Consider the following 15,423-nt stretch of genomic DNA (forward strand, 5'->3'; position numbering starts at 1 on the left):
ACCCACTCATATGTTTTGCCTGGTTAGTGAATAAATAGATCCTGAAGTAGCATTTTACACTTTGTAATGGCAATAAATGCTGCCTTCCCTAAACAAATTCTTGGCAAAGATATTTCTGCTCTTGTATCTGATCAGTAAAATAGTAGAACTCTGTGGAATTGGTTATATAACAATACACATTGCACAAAATTTTTCCTCCCAGTTGATGAGGTTTAGAAAGGCTTTAATTTGGATCAACAACTAACGCCGGCTGATGATCCGCCCAATAGTCTTTATAATTTATAAGTGTTCACAATGGCTTTTTAAAGAATACATTAAAAGAATGTGAAGTAGTTACAGGAAAGAAGAGTTATATCAAAATTAGAAATCACCTAATGTTAAATACTAAATCATTTTTAAAAAATAAATCACGTGTTTCTGTATTCTGAGAATGACAGAGAGAAACTGGCAACGGTCTAGAGAAGAACTGACTCAAGCACTTAGAGTAAGAGAATGAGGTAAACTTATTTTCAAATACGGCAGTAGTTATTATAAGGAGAATGCTAATCAAAGGTCTTCTACTTCCAGAGGCAGAGGGAAATAGAGAAAGTAGCCAGAAATTCCAGGCAAGCTCTGGCAGTGCCAGAGACACACAGGGAAAGAGTGAGTTGTGTGGATTTAGAGAGAGGGCTATTTTCCCCCTAAGCCAAACCTACCCCCCACCATTCCCATGTTGGGCCCTCCCCACCAACCCCACACATACACAGCATTAGACTGAAGCACTGCACTAGCTCCACCCTGGTGATTCCTGGAGGCCCTGCCTTGCCCAGCTAGCACATGACTGTGGCACAGGCCAACTTGGGCCTGTGCTGCAGCATTTCTTAAAAAACTCTCAGGGAATTCTATGAGGGCTATGGGAGTGCCAGAGACATACAGGAGAGGCTAGGTTGTATGGCTTCAGGGTGAGAGCCTCTTTCCAGTACGCCTGATGGGCGCCACCTTTTCCATGCTGAGCCCTCCTTCCACAGGGCCCAATCTTAATCTGCTTTAGCATGATTCACTTGACTGGTCCAACCCTTATGACTCCTGAGATCCTGAGCCACCACAACAATCCTCAAGCCCTAGGCAGATGGTAGCTGGCCTCAGTGTACCTGAGACTTTTGCTAGGTGGCATCAGATCCAGCACTAGCGCTGAGTTTCAATCTGTATTAACCTGGTGAACACCACTAGCCCTCAGCTGGTTCCTCCGAAAAACCTATCTCACACAGCTCATGTATTATTACCTAAGGCTCTTCTGGAGGCTGAGCTTATCAAGCAGCAGCACCAGATCTCGAGGTGCCTCAAGCCTTTTGCTGACCTCCCCAGCACCGGTACTGGTGGCAGCAGGCCTTGGTACGCAGCTTGGCCCATCTCCTATGCACCTAGGCCAAGCACAAGCAGCTCCCAACCCTGGACTACTTTGTAACTCCTCACAGGCAGCCTCAGACAGGTCATAGGCAGCTTCTAACACTGAGCTGCAACAAAGTCCCTCCCAAGAGGGCCCAGAACCAACACACTCAGCAGCTCACTTCAGATCACAATAAGAGCATGACCTCATTAGCTCCACAGGTGGCACACCCAAAGGGAGTTCTCAGTGAGCACCAGAACCTTCAGGGGTACATTCTACTCCCTGGGGTCAGGCCCAATACAGCAGCTCGTATGCTGTGGTCATGGCCAATCCTCATGGACAGACAGTCCAAGGGTCAACCCCACCCACAGACATACCAATAGCAATCAAGGTTCAACTGTAACACAAGGACTCACATAACCCACACGAGAGACACTACTGGAACACCCAGCTCAAGTGACCAGGGATACTTTGCCACTGGGCCCTACAGGACACCTACCACATAAGGCCACTCTACTAAGACTGGGAGACATAGCAGATGTACTTAATACACAGAAACAAATAAGAAAAAGCAGTGAAAGTGGGGAGACAAAGAAACATGATGCCCCAAATAACAGAACAGAAGAAGTCTCTAGAAAAAGAATTATATGAAATGGAAGCAAGCAATTTACTAAACACAGAGTTCAAAAAAAAATACTTACAAAGATGCTCATGAAACTCAGAATTTCGACAGAATAAAAAATGACATAGAAACTATAAAAAAGACACAATAAAAAAGGAAGAATAAAGTAATACAAAGAAAGATAAACTAGAGATAATCAAAATCAGGTTAGATGAAGCAGATGATCAAAACAGTGATTTGAAAGACAAGGTAGGAGAAAATACCCAATCAGAGCAGAAAAAAAGATTTTTTTATATGAGAATATTTTAAGGGACCTGTGGGACAACATCAAACATAACAATATCAGCATCATAGCAGTACCAGAAGGAGACGAGAGCAAGAAATTGAGAACCTATTTGAAGATAATTGCCTGAAAATTTCCCTAATGGTGAAGGAAAAAGGCACAGAAGTCTAAGAAGCACAGAAAGTCCCAATCAAGATGAATCCAAAGAGACCCAACCAAGACACATCATAATTAAAATGGCAAAGGTTAAAGACAAATAGAAAATCCTAAAGACAGCAATAGAAAAACAGTTAACTACAAGGGAGTTCCCATAAGTCTGTCAGCTGATTTCTCAACAGAACCACCACAGGCCAGAAGGGAATGGCATGAAGTATTCAAAGTAATAAAAAGTGAGGATCAGAAACCAAGATTACTCTATCCAGCAAGGCTATTGTTTAAAATTGAAGGTGAAATTAAGAGATTTTTAGACCAAAAAAGAAAGGACAAGGAGTTCATTACCACCAAACCAGCATTGCAAAAACTGTTAAAGGCAGTGATTTAAGAAGAAATTCAGAAAGAGAGAGAGAGAAACAAGCAATGCAGAGAGATGAGCTCAGGCATAAAGAATTTAAATTGTAAGAAATAATGACCTATTGATGATAACCTTAAATGTAAATGGAGTAAATGCTCCAATCAAAAGACACAGGATAGCTGAATGGGTAAGAAAACATGACCCATATATAAACTTTCTACAAGAGAGCCACATCAGAATAAAAGATTTACACAGGCTGCAGATGAAGGGATGGAAAAAATATTACATTCAAATATAAACTAAAAAAAGCTGGGGTAGCAATACTTATATCCGACAAAATATACTTCAACACAAAGGCCATAACAACAGACTAAGAAAGTGATGAAATAACACTAAAAGACCAATCCAACAAGAGGACATAACCCTTGTAAACATATATGCACCCAATATAGGAGCACATAAATATATCAAAAAACTCTCGGTGGACTTTAAGGGACAGCAATGCACTGATACTAAGGGATTTTAATACCCCAGTGATATCAATAGACAGATCTTCTAGACAAAAAATGAGGAATGAGAAATGTTGACACAATAGATCAGATAGATTTAATTGTTATTTACAGAACATTTCAACCCAAAGCAGCAGAATACATATTCCTCTCAAGGATACATGGAACAGTTTCAAGGGCAGACCACATGTTAGGACACTAAATAAATCTTAACAAATTCAAGATTGAAATCATACCAAGCATCTTCTGAGATAACAATAGCATGAAACCAGGAAATCTACTACTCAAAAAATAAAAAAAACAAAACAAACAAACAAAAAACCCTCAACTACTCAATAAAAAAAAACTCAAAGACATTTAAACATATGGAGGCTAAATAACATGTTATTTTTTAAAAATATGTTTTATTGATTATGCTATTACAGTTGTCCCATTACCCCCCTTCATTCCCCTACACCCTCTCACACCCACATTCCCCCCTTTAGTTCATTTCCATGTGTCATAAGCTCTTTAGCTTCTACATTTCCCATACTATTCTTACCCTCCCCCTATTTTCTACCTACCATCTATGCCACTTATTCTCTGTACCTTTTCCCCCTCTCTCCTCCTCCCACTCCCCCGTTGCTGACCCTCCATGTACTCTCCATTTCTGTGGTTCTATTCCTGTTCCAGTTGATGGCTTAGTTTGTTTTTGTTTTTGTTTTAGGTGTGGTTGTTAATAATTGTGAGTTTGCTGTCATTTTACTATACATGTTTTTTATCCTCTTTTTCTTAGATAAGTCCCTTTAACATTTCATATAATAAGGGCTTGGTGATGATAAACTCCTTTAACTTGACCTTATCTGAGAAGCACTTTATCTGCCCTTCCATTCTAAATGAAAGCTTTGCTGGATAGAGCAATCTTGGATGTAGGCCCTTGCCTTTCATGACTTGGAACACTTCTTTCAAGCTCCTTCTTGCTTGTAAGGTCACTTTTGAGAAACCAGCTGATAGTCTGATGGGAACTCCTTTGTAGGTAACTGTCTCCTTATCTCTTGCTGCTTCTAGGATTCTCTCCTTCATTTTACTCTTGGGTAATGTAATTATGATGTGCCTTGGTGTGCTCCTCCTTGGGTCCAACTTCTTTGGGGCTCTCTCAGCTTCCTGGGAGTCCATTTCCTTTGCCAGATTGGAAAAGTTCTCCTTTACTATTTGTTTAAATAAGTTTTGCACTTGTTGCTCTTCCTCTTCCTCCTTCTGGTACCCCTAATATTCAGATGTTGGAACTTTTAAAGATGTCCTGGAGGTTCCTAAACCAATCCTCGTTTTTTTGAATTCCTGTTTCTTCATTCTTTTCTGTTTGGTTGTTTCTTTCTTCCTTCTGGTCTACTCCATTGATCTGAGTCCCAGTTTTCTTCCCATCACTATTGGTTCCCTGAGTATTCTCCTTCATTTCACTTAGCATAGCCTTCATTTTTTCATCTAATTTGCGACCAAATTCAACCAATTCTGTGAGCACCCTGATCACCAGTGCTTTGAACTGTGCATCTGATAGGTTGGGTATCTCTTGGTTGCTTAGTTGTATTTTTTCTGGAGCTTTGATCTGTTCTTTCGTTTGGGCCATTGTTTTTGTCTCCGTGCGCCTGTTATGTAGTGAGAGGCGGAGCCTTAGGTGTTGACCAGGGCAGGACAACCCTGTCACTGGGTTGTGACACTGTATGTGGGGCAAGGGTCCAAGAGGGAACAATGGCATTTGCTCAGTTCTCTGCTGGATTTCAGTCACTTCCCCCACTTTCCATAAGCAAATTGGGCTCTTCTGGTGCTGATTCCCATGTGGGTGGGTTTGTGTACATTCTAGGACCCTGTGGGTCTCTCCAACAAACTCTCTTATAGGCTGGGAGTTTCCACTGGCACCTCAACCCCCACAGGTATTTTCAGTCAGTGTTTTGAGGCTTTATTTCCCCACACTGGAGCCCTAGGTTGTGTGGTCTGTCTCACTCCCCAATTTCACCTGGTCTATCTGCATGCGAATGAGGAGCCCCCCAGTCAGCCAGCCTCCTTGCGTGCAGTGCCTCACTTCACAATCACCTCCTTGCTGGGTCTGCCCTTGCCACCCCACGCCCAGGGTCTGCCAGCTGCCACCTGTGCACCTAGGGTCTGCCCGCTACAGTCTTGAGCACCAGGGATGCCTTACGTGCCTGGTGTCACCACTTTTTGTGCCTCGACCCCTCCCCGCTGGCTGCCCGACTCCCCCCATCCTACCAGTCTGGATGAATGTGTCTATTTTAACTCCTTGGTTGTTTGACTTCCATACAGTTCAATTTTCGGTTAGTTCTGATTGTTATTTTGTTTCTAAATTGCTGTTGTCCTTATTTTGGTTGCTCAAAGAGGCACAGTATATCTACCTATGCCTCCATCTTGGCTGGAAATCCTAAACAGCATATTACTAAACAATGAATAAGTTACCAATGAGATCAAGTAAAAAAATCAAAAACTATCCTGAGACAACTGAAAATGAACACCTTTCGCTGTATGGACAGTGAAAGCAGTCTCAAGATGGAAGTTCATAGCATCCCAGGCCTACCTAAAGAAGATAGCAAAACCTCAAATAAACAATCTAACCTTATACCTGAAATAATTACAAAAGAACAACAAACAGAGCCTAGAGTTCCTGGGCTAGTGTGGCTCAGTGCATTGAACACCAGCCTGTTCACTGAAAGGTAACTGGGCCAATTCCTGGTCAGGGCACATGCCAGGGTTGCAGGCCAGGTCCCCTGTAGGAGGTGTGCAAGGGGCAACAACCAACTGGTGCATCTTTCACACATTGATGTTTCTCTCCCCCTCTCTCTCCCTCCCTTCCTTTCTCTCTAAGAAGTAAATAAATAAAATCTTTTAAAAAACCCACAAAAAAACAAAACCCAGAGTAAGTAGAATAAAGGAAATAATAAAGATCAGAGCAGAAATAAATGACAGAGATCAAAAATTAGATATAAAAGACCAATGTAACCAAGAGCTGGTTGTTTGAAAAAATAAATAAAATTGATGAATGCTTAACCAAACTCATTCAGAAACAAATAAAGAGGACCCAGACAAATAAAATCAGAAATGAAAGAGGTGAAGTAACAATGAACATTACAGAAATACAAAGAAAATACTGTGAACAAATACATGCCAAAAAAATCGGACAACCTGGGCAAAATGGAAAAATTCTTAGAAACACATAATCTTCCAAAACTGAGTCAGGAAGAAACAGAAAACCTGAATAGACCAGTAACAACTAACAACGCAGAAGCAGTAATAAAAAACCTCCCAGAAAACAAAAGTACCTGGAGCAGAAAGCTTCTCAGGCTAATATTACTGAACAAAGAAGAAATAACACCTATCCTCCACAAACCATGCCAAAAAATTTAAGGAGACTCTGAAGCATTTTATATGAGGCCACCATTATTCTATTCCAAAACCAGATAAAGAGCCCTGGCTGGCATGGCTCAGTGGATAGAGTACCAGCCTGAGAACCTAAGCATCGCCAGTTTGATTCTCAGTCAAAGGACATGCCTGGGTTGTGGGAAAGGTCCCAGGTAGGAGGCACATAAGAGTCAACCACACGTTGATGTTTCTCTTCCTCTCTTTCTCCCTCCCTTCTCCTCTCTCTAAAAATAAGTAAATAAAATCTTTAAAAGAGAGAGGAACATGGCAGAGGGGTAGGAAGGAGCAGATTCCACTTTCCCCTACACATGGAAGAAAAACCTAGCTCATCTACAGAGGAACAGAATAAATAGCCAACAGTACCCCAGCATATATGAAAATAGGAGACCAAAAATTGTAGTGGACATTGATAAACCAGACAGTAAAGAAAGTACTTCAGGACAATAAGGTCCCAGGGACCAGTGCAGGGACCAGGGTGGCTGCAGCCCCAGGCCCGGCACTCGCTGGGTCTGCCACAGGGTTCTCGAGAGAGAGCTGGGTCAACTGATCCCTCCCCAGCCAAAAAAGGTTTGAGCAGCACCGGGACAAACCTGGTTGCTTGAAGTTGCAGAAAGGGGAATAAGGACTAAGTGGCAAACACACAGGGGCTGAGAGCACTCATGGAGTCTGTGGACACCAGCTGTGGAGAGTTGAGAGTTGGGCTGTGTCGGGTCCTAAACCGGATAGTCCCCAGAGTGGTTGGAGAATTGGGCTGTGTAAGAGGCCAGGCCACCGTATGGAGCGGCAGGCTTGAGTAGGAGGAATTTCTCCAAAAGAAAAAGTGAAAAAAGAGATACTGTTTAGGGAATTCTCCTGCAGTAGTTGCTCTGGCCTCCTCCCCACACAGCCAGGCAGGACTCCTGAGGTGGCGAGGAAAGCCCTGCATGCACTCACTCCCATTGCCCTGAGAAGGATGCTCACCCGAACCTGAGAGTCGGGTGTTCACCTGAACCTGAGAGACTGGAGGCACCGAGTGCGTTCTGTGGAAGGTACAAAGCAGACACCTCTAGCCCTGGGAAGAGTGCGAGCCCCAGGCTAACTGAGTGTGGATCAAGAAGGGAGAAAAGCAAAACCAATCGCCCCTCAGACTGCTGCAGCCAGCAAGACCAGCAAAACTGGTCTGACCAGTTTGAAACCAGCAGGAGGCTTTTTTTTTAAGTAATTGTTTATTTTTAAATATGTATTATTTTTTTATTTCTCAGTCTGTTTTTCTTCTCTTTCCTTCTATCTTATTTTATTCCTTCTTCCTTTCTTTCCAATTTTATCTCTTCTTCCTTCCTTCTTATTTTCTTCTTCTTTTTTTTTAAATACCCACAAGTGAGACAGGAAAGCCTGGAACTGTGAAAAGACCAGAGTTGGACCCAAAAAGGGGTCATCCCAACAGCTGAGACAGTGACACAAATTATACTTTGCTATTACAGAGAACTGCCAAGTTATTTACATAATTGTATTATTATTTTTTCATTATTCTTACATCTTTTATTTTAATAGTATTTTTGTCTTCCTCTTCTCTCTATTTAGTCTTCTCTGCTTGGCTGATTAAACTGTATCATTTGACAGGTTTCCCCTTTTCTCTCTTTCATACTGTATTGCTAATTTACTGTCCTTCCCTTCACTTGTGTTCCATTAGCACACTACTCAAGGTCCTATACTCCCTATTCTTGTTATCCAGATCACATAGATTCTGTCATATGATTGTTGCTCTAATATTATTGTAAATAATAGCTGTTCCATACAATTGTAAATACTACACAACACCCCTCCCAGATCTTAGCCCGCTTCACCGTCTCCTGAACTCTATTATTGTAGTGGTTAACTCTCTTCTCTCACACACTACACCTATTTACTATCTTTTACTCTCACCTTACCACAGAGAATGACCCCCCACAACCTCACTGCTTTCTAGATCCAACTAACAATCTTTCCTTTCCCAACAAGAGTCTTATCTTCTTTCCATCCTTTCTAAAAAGTGGCTACTTGGGTGGAATATCACAGTTAACACTATACACAGCCAACGGATCTCCTGTCTCTTCTCTACCAGCTGCTAATATAAATATTATAGAATACTCTCTTGCTGACTTAAACCAATTTGCCTTCCCCCTCCAACTGATTACAAAAAAGAGTAGGTGGAAGCTGTGAACACCAGGATACCCACTGGAAGAGGATACCCCAAAACAAAGGAACCACCAACAGAGAACAACAGAAGAAGGCGAAGGAAGGACTGGAAGCCACACTAACCTCAATCCAGGACCTATCTGGAAATACAACTAAATAGTAGAGAAATTACCCAGAACAAACAACTGAACAAGAGCAAGAGAGAATCCTTAAAACCTTGTATACATGGAAGAACCAGCTTCAACACAACCTGCCCATAGCAGCACAACAAAATACAAGAGGTGTTGGACAGAGGGAACCTCAGTTAACCAGCTGGTGGGAAGGACCCACCAAAGAAAGACCCAACAACAATCAAAACCCAAAGACAAACACAGAGCCAACTTAAATGACAGTCCAGTACCAGTGGGCTCGGGAGATCAAGGAGATGGCACCACTGAATCTCACAGGCATTCTACCTAAGAAGTCCACACCATAAATCCAGGGAGCCAGAACACATCAATATAAGAAGCTGAGGCTAAGAAGAAGAGTCTCACAAACAATGGGAAGACAAAGAAATAATCCCCAAATGCAAGGAATAGAGGAAGACTCAGAAAGAATACAAAATGAAATAGAAGCAACTCACCTATCAGATACAGAGTTAAAAGCAATGGTTATTAGGAAGCTCAATGAGCTCACAGTGAATTACCAGAAACTACAGGGAAACTACAATGAACTCACTGCAAACTATATCAATGCGAAAAAGGAAATAGAAACTATCAATAAAGGGCAAGAGGAAATGAAGAATTCAATTTCTGAACTGAAGAACACAGTAGAAGGAATCAAAAGCAAGACTGATGAAGCAGAAGATCAGATCAGTGAGCTGGAGGACAAAGCAGAAAAAAAAAGAAAGACAAAGAAAAGGAAAAGAGGCTCAGAAGAATGAAGAGGGATTAAGAGAAATCCAGGACAATATGAAACGTAATAATATCCGTATAATACGGATACCAGAAGGAGAAGAAGAAGAGCAAGGGATAAAAAGCCTATTTGAAAAAGTAATGATGGAAAATATCCCTAATTTGATGACAGAAAAAGTCACACAAATCCAAGAAACACAGACAGTCGCCATCAAGAAGAACCCAAAGAGGCCCACTTGAAGACACATCATAATTAAAATGGCAAAACTCCAAGACAAAGAGAGAATCTTAAAGGAACCTAATCAACAAAACAAACAAACAAGGAAAATATAACCAAAGACACTGAAATAGAGAACAGGCTGACAGTGACCAGAGGGGAGAGGGGAGGAAATTTCAGGGGAAAAGGGGAAGGGTTTACAGGAACAAGTATAAAGGACACATGGACAAAAACAATGGCGGGGGGAGGGGAGGGTTGGAAACAGGAAGGAAGTGGGGGAGGGCTGCGGGTTGTGCTGGGATGGGAGTAAAGGGCAGAAAACTGTACTTGAACAACAGGAAAGAAAGAAAGAAAGAGAGAGAGAGAGAGAGAGAGAAAGAAAGAAAGAGAGAAAGAGAGAGAGAGAAAGAAAGAAAGAAAGAAAGAAAAAAAGAAAGAAAGATAGAAAGAAAGAAAGAAAGAAAGAAAGAAAAACATGTCTAGAAAAAAATCTTTAAAAAAACAGATAAAGAGGACTTCCAGCAAGATGGTGACATAGGTGGATGCACCATACCTCCATGCACAACCAAGATTAGAACAACAACAATTTAGAGGCAGAATAACACACAGAACTGACAGAGAATTTATCTGAATGGAAGTCGGACAGCCAAGAAGTTGAAGTAGACCCGTTCATCCAGACCAGTAGAAGGGGTGGAGAGGAGCAGCCAGACATGGGTCGCGGCACGTGGAGATCAGGGAGAACTGGGCACATAAGGCAACCGGGAGCACGTAAGCCTTCTGGGATGCGCAAGATTGCAGCGGTGGACCCTGAGTACGCAAGCAGCGGCTGGCAGACCCAGTGAGGTGGCATTGTGGACCAGGGCAGAGCGTGCAACCCAGAATCCCAGAGGGGTTACTGAGGTCCCACTAGAATGGAGCAACGGCCATTGTTCCCTCCCGCCCCTGCCCCCACCCCCACATACAACGTCACAATCTAGCGACTGGGGTGCCCAGCCCCAGTGAACACCTAAGGCTCCACCCCTCACTGTAACAAGAGCGACCAGACCAAAAAAAAAAAAAAAAAAGGGAGAGAGACAGAGAGAGAGAGAGACATGTCTCCAACAGAAGAACAGATCAATGCCCCAGGACTCATCCTTTTGAGCTACCAAGAGATAGCCAATCTATCAGATGCACAGTTCAAAACACTGGTGATCAGGGAGCACATGGAGTTCGTGGATTTGGGGCGCAATTACATGAAAAAATGCAGGTTACCATAAAAGAGATGAAGGAAGATGCAGAGAACCAATAGTGAAGGGAAGGAAACTGGGACTCAAAACAATAGAGTGGATCAGAAGGAAGAAAAAAAACAACCAAACAGGAAAGAATGAAAAAATAAGAATTCAAAAAAATGAGAAGCTTAGGAACCTCCAGGACATTTTTAAATGTTCCAACGTCTGAATTATAGGGGTACCAGAAGGGGAAGAGGAAAAGCAACAGACTGAGCACGTATTTGAACAAATAATAAAGGAGAGCTTCCCCATTCTGGCAAAGGAAATAGACTTCCAGGGAGTCAAGGAAGCTCAGAGAGTTCCAAAGAAGTTGGACCCAAGAAGAAACACACCAAGGCACATCATAGTTACATTACCCAAGAGTAAAATGAAGGAGAGAATCCTAGAAGCAGCAAGAGATAAGGGGACAGTAACCTACAAAGGAGTTCCCATCAGGCCATCAGCTGATTTCTCCAAAGAGACCTTACAGGCAAGAAGAGGCTGGAAAGAAATATTCCAAGTCATGAAAGACAAGGACCTATATCCCAGATTGCTCTATCCAGCAAAGCTCTCTTTTAGAATGGAAGGGCAGATAAAGTGCTTCTCACATAAGGTCAAGTTAAAGGAGTTCATCATCACCAAGCCCTTATTATATGAAATGTTAAAGGGACTTATCTAAGAAAAGAAGATACAGAAAAAACATGTATAGTAAAAGGACAGCAAACTCACAATTATTAACAACCATACCTAAAGCAAAACCAAAAGAAACTAAGCAAACAACTAGAACAGGAACAGAACCACAGAAATGGAGATCACATGGAGGGTTAGCAACAGGGGAGTGGGAGGAGGAGAGAGGGGGAAAAGTACAGAGAATAAGTAGCATAGAATGTAGGTTGAAAATAGATAGGGGGAGGGTAAGAATAGTATGGGAAATGTAGAAGCTAAAGAACTTGTAAGTATGACACATGGACATGACTAAAGGGGGGGATATGGGTGGGAGAGGGTGCACAGGGTGGAGGGGAGTAAAGGGGGAAAATGGGAGAACTGTAATAGCATAATCAATAAAATATATTAAAAAAACAGATAAATTAAAAGAGAAAAAAATTAGGCCAATATCCCTGATTCTCATAGATGCAAAACTCCTCAACATAATATTTGAAAATCAAATCAGCAATAATATTATAAAGATCCTACATCATGATCAAGTGAGATTTATTCCTAAGATGCAAGGTCAGTTCAATATCCACAAATCAATCAATGTGAAACACCACATAAACAAAATGAAGGATAAAAATCATATGCCCATATGAATAGATGAAGAATAAGTATTTGATAAAACCCATTTTTGATAAAAAAAACTCTCAGCAAAGTAGAACAGAGGAAATATATGTCAAAATAGTAAAGGCCATTTATGACAAATGCAGAGCTAATGTCATATTCAACAAGGCAAAACTGAAAGCATTTTCCTTAAGATCAGGAACAAGACCAGAATGTCCACTTTCACCACTCTTATGTAACACAGCAGTGAATGTACAGGCCACAGCAAGGCTGCATTATCAAAACACCATGGTACTATCATAAAAAATGGACACATAGATCAATGGAATAGAATGGAGAGCCCAGAAATAAACCCACACCTATATGGTCAATTAATACATTACAAAAGAGGCAAGAACATACAATGGGGGTAAAGACAGTCTATTTAATAAATGGTGTTGGGAGAACAGGACAGATATATGCAAAAAATGAAACTAGATCACCAACTTACAGAACATACAAAATAAATTCAAAATGGACAAAAGACCTAAATGTAATAGTGAAAATCATAAAACTCTTAGAAGAAAATACGGGCAGTAAAATCCCTGACATTTCTTTGAGCAATCTTTTTGATACATATCTTTGGATAAGGGAAACAAAAACAAAATAAATAAATGGGAGTATATAAAATGTTTTTGCACATCAACAAAATCAAAAGACAACCTATTGAATGGAAGAGGATATTTGCCAATGACACATCAGATACGGGGTTGCTATCTAAAATTTATAAAGAATTTACACAACTTAATACCAAAAACACAAACAATCCGGTAGAAAAAAAAAAAAAGCCTTAGTCAGGGTGGCTCAGGTGGTTGGAGCATCATCCTGTAACCAAAAGGTTGTGGGTTAGATTCCCAGCCAGGGCATGTACTTAGGCTGCAGGTTCAATCCTGGATCTGGGTACATGGGATCCCCTCGATGTGAAAGATCCCCAGTCTGTGTGAATACACCATGCTACCAATCAATGCTTCTGTCTTGTATCAATGTTTCCCTCTCTCCCTCCCTCTCTCCTTTCACCTCTCTCCAAATAAATAAATGAAAAAATGTCTTCAGGTGAGGATTAAAAAAAATGAGCACAGAACCTATACAGACATTACTCCAAAGAGGACATACAGATGTCCAATAGACATATGAAAAGATGCTCAAGGTCACTAATCATGAGAGAAATTCACATTAAAACTGCAATGAGATATCACCTCAAGCCTGTCAGAATGGCTGTCATTAATAAATCAACAAACATGTGTTGGCATAGATGTGGAGACTGAGGGGAAAAAGCTGCCAATTTCTGTCATATCTTCTTATGCCTTATCAAAAGCACTATTGTTATCTTGATACTACTCTGGAGGATTGTTCCTAGAATTTTAATCTGATTAGTAGAAGTGATTTCCTGGATTAGAAAATAACATACTAAACAAGTTCCGTAAGCGTGTTTTGATGTAATTAAAATTACCTATTATACAGAATCTTGAAATATATATGATTAATTCTCATCTGGACTAGAAGCTTGATTTAAATTTACCAGAATACAAAACATGCTTGGCAATTATTAAAGCTTAATTTTCCAAATTATGCCAAAACTTTTAGTAAGAGGTTCTCCACTGATAAGGTACAGTAGGAAGTAGTGCAAAAATGTAAGAGTCTTTATGTCGAGAGCCTGCATGTAGAAGTTGAAGACAGACTACAAAGGCATCTGACAAGTGGTAGATAGTCACCTTCTGTGTGTGTGTGTAACTCTCCCTCCCTCATCCATCACTTCAAAGACCCATGGTGTTCCTACTTTACTGCCTTCCCTCCCCCATTCACAGTAATTAAACACAAGTCATTTTATATTAAATAAAAGAATTTCAATCAATATACTAAGTCAATCATTTATATTTTAAGCTCTAATTACACACAATGGCCCTATTAAATTGATTTCAACTACCAGGAAACCATGTTGAGGACAACTTTTTAAATAGCAAGGAATTCTGGAACCACACTACAGGTAAGGTTGGCCTAGAAGGTTAACCTGATTTATTCCTTTTACCTAGAATAATTGCAGAGGGCTTAGAAGGGCATGCGTCCACTTTTGCTTTCCCAATTGTGTCCCCTGGAGGCTAGTCCTATTATGAAAGCGATGTCTACTTCTTGAGTAGTTTAATCTAACTTTACATTTCATGTAAGCCACACATAGATGACATGACATATCAGAATTATTAATAACAATATTCCAGAAAAGAAATGTGGGAACATTATTGTTGCAGAAGCAATATTTTATTTTTTAAAAGATTTTACTTATTTATTTTTAGAGAGAGAGGAAGGGAAGGAGAAAGAGACACATCAGTCAGTTGTCTCCTACACGTCCCCTACAGGGTTATCTGGCCCAAAACCCAGGCATGGGCTTTGACCTGGAATCAAACCAGCAATCTTTCAGTCCACGAGGTGGTGCCCAAACCACTGAGCCACACTGGTCAGGGTGATAGGAGCAACACTTAAATACAGTATAAAGCAACAGTGCCCATAGTCCTACACTGTCATATACAGAAAATGGCTTCAGTAGAATCTCAAATGTCTGCTGTACATGAGAGAGCCGAAACGGAACCATCAAAGACATTTGGGGAAAAAATACAGATGTTATACACTGTAAAATAATGCTTCAAACTCTTGGCAACTGCAGTAGTTAAAGAACCACACTGGCTCACCAGTATTTAGGCAAACTAGTAGGAACATACCTATTTGGGAAACCAACTTTTAATGTTTAAGGTGTTATTTGTAGGCACTAGTTTGGCTCACTAATATAATTACTGAAGTAAATATATGACCACTTTAATAAAATAAGCCTTTAAAATTCACCTTGTTTTTGCTTCCTTTTCAGAGGAACTTATGATTAGTCTAGCTGGAACCTTTCATATCACAATTA

The 15,423-nt window shown here is 40.8% G+C and overlaps 1 protein-coding gene across 2 annotated transcripts in view; it reads right to left on the reverse strand.

The window, feature by feature from the left end:
- The window catches only part of COG5 (component of oligomeric golgi complex 5), a 363,376-nt gene that overhangs the window by 31,419 nt on the left and 316,534 nt on the right, over positions 1–15,423 (reverse strand). The gene's annotated exons all lie outside the window — the stretch shown is intronic.

Source organism: Phyllostomus discolor, chromosome 10 (genome assembly GCF_004126475.2).
Source record: "Phyllostomus discolor isolate MPI-MPIP mPhyDis1 chromosome 10, mPhyDis1.pri.v3, whole genome shotgun sequence".
NCBI classification, from domain to species: Eukaryota; Metazoa; Chordata; class Mammalia; order Chiroptera; family Phyllostomidae; genus Phyllostomus; species Phyllostomus discolor.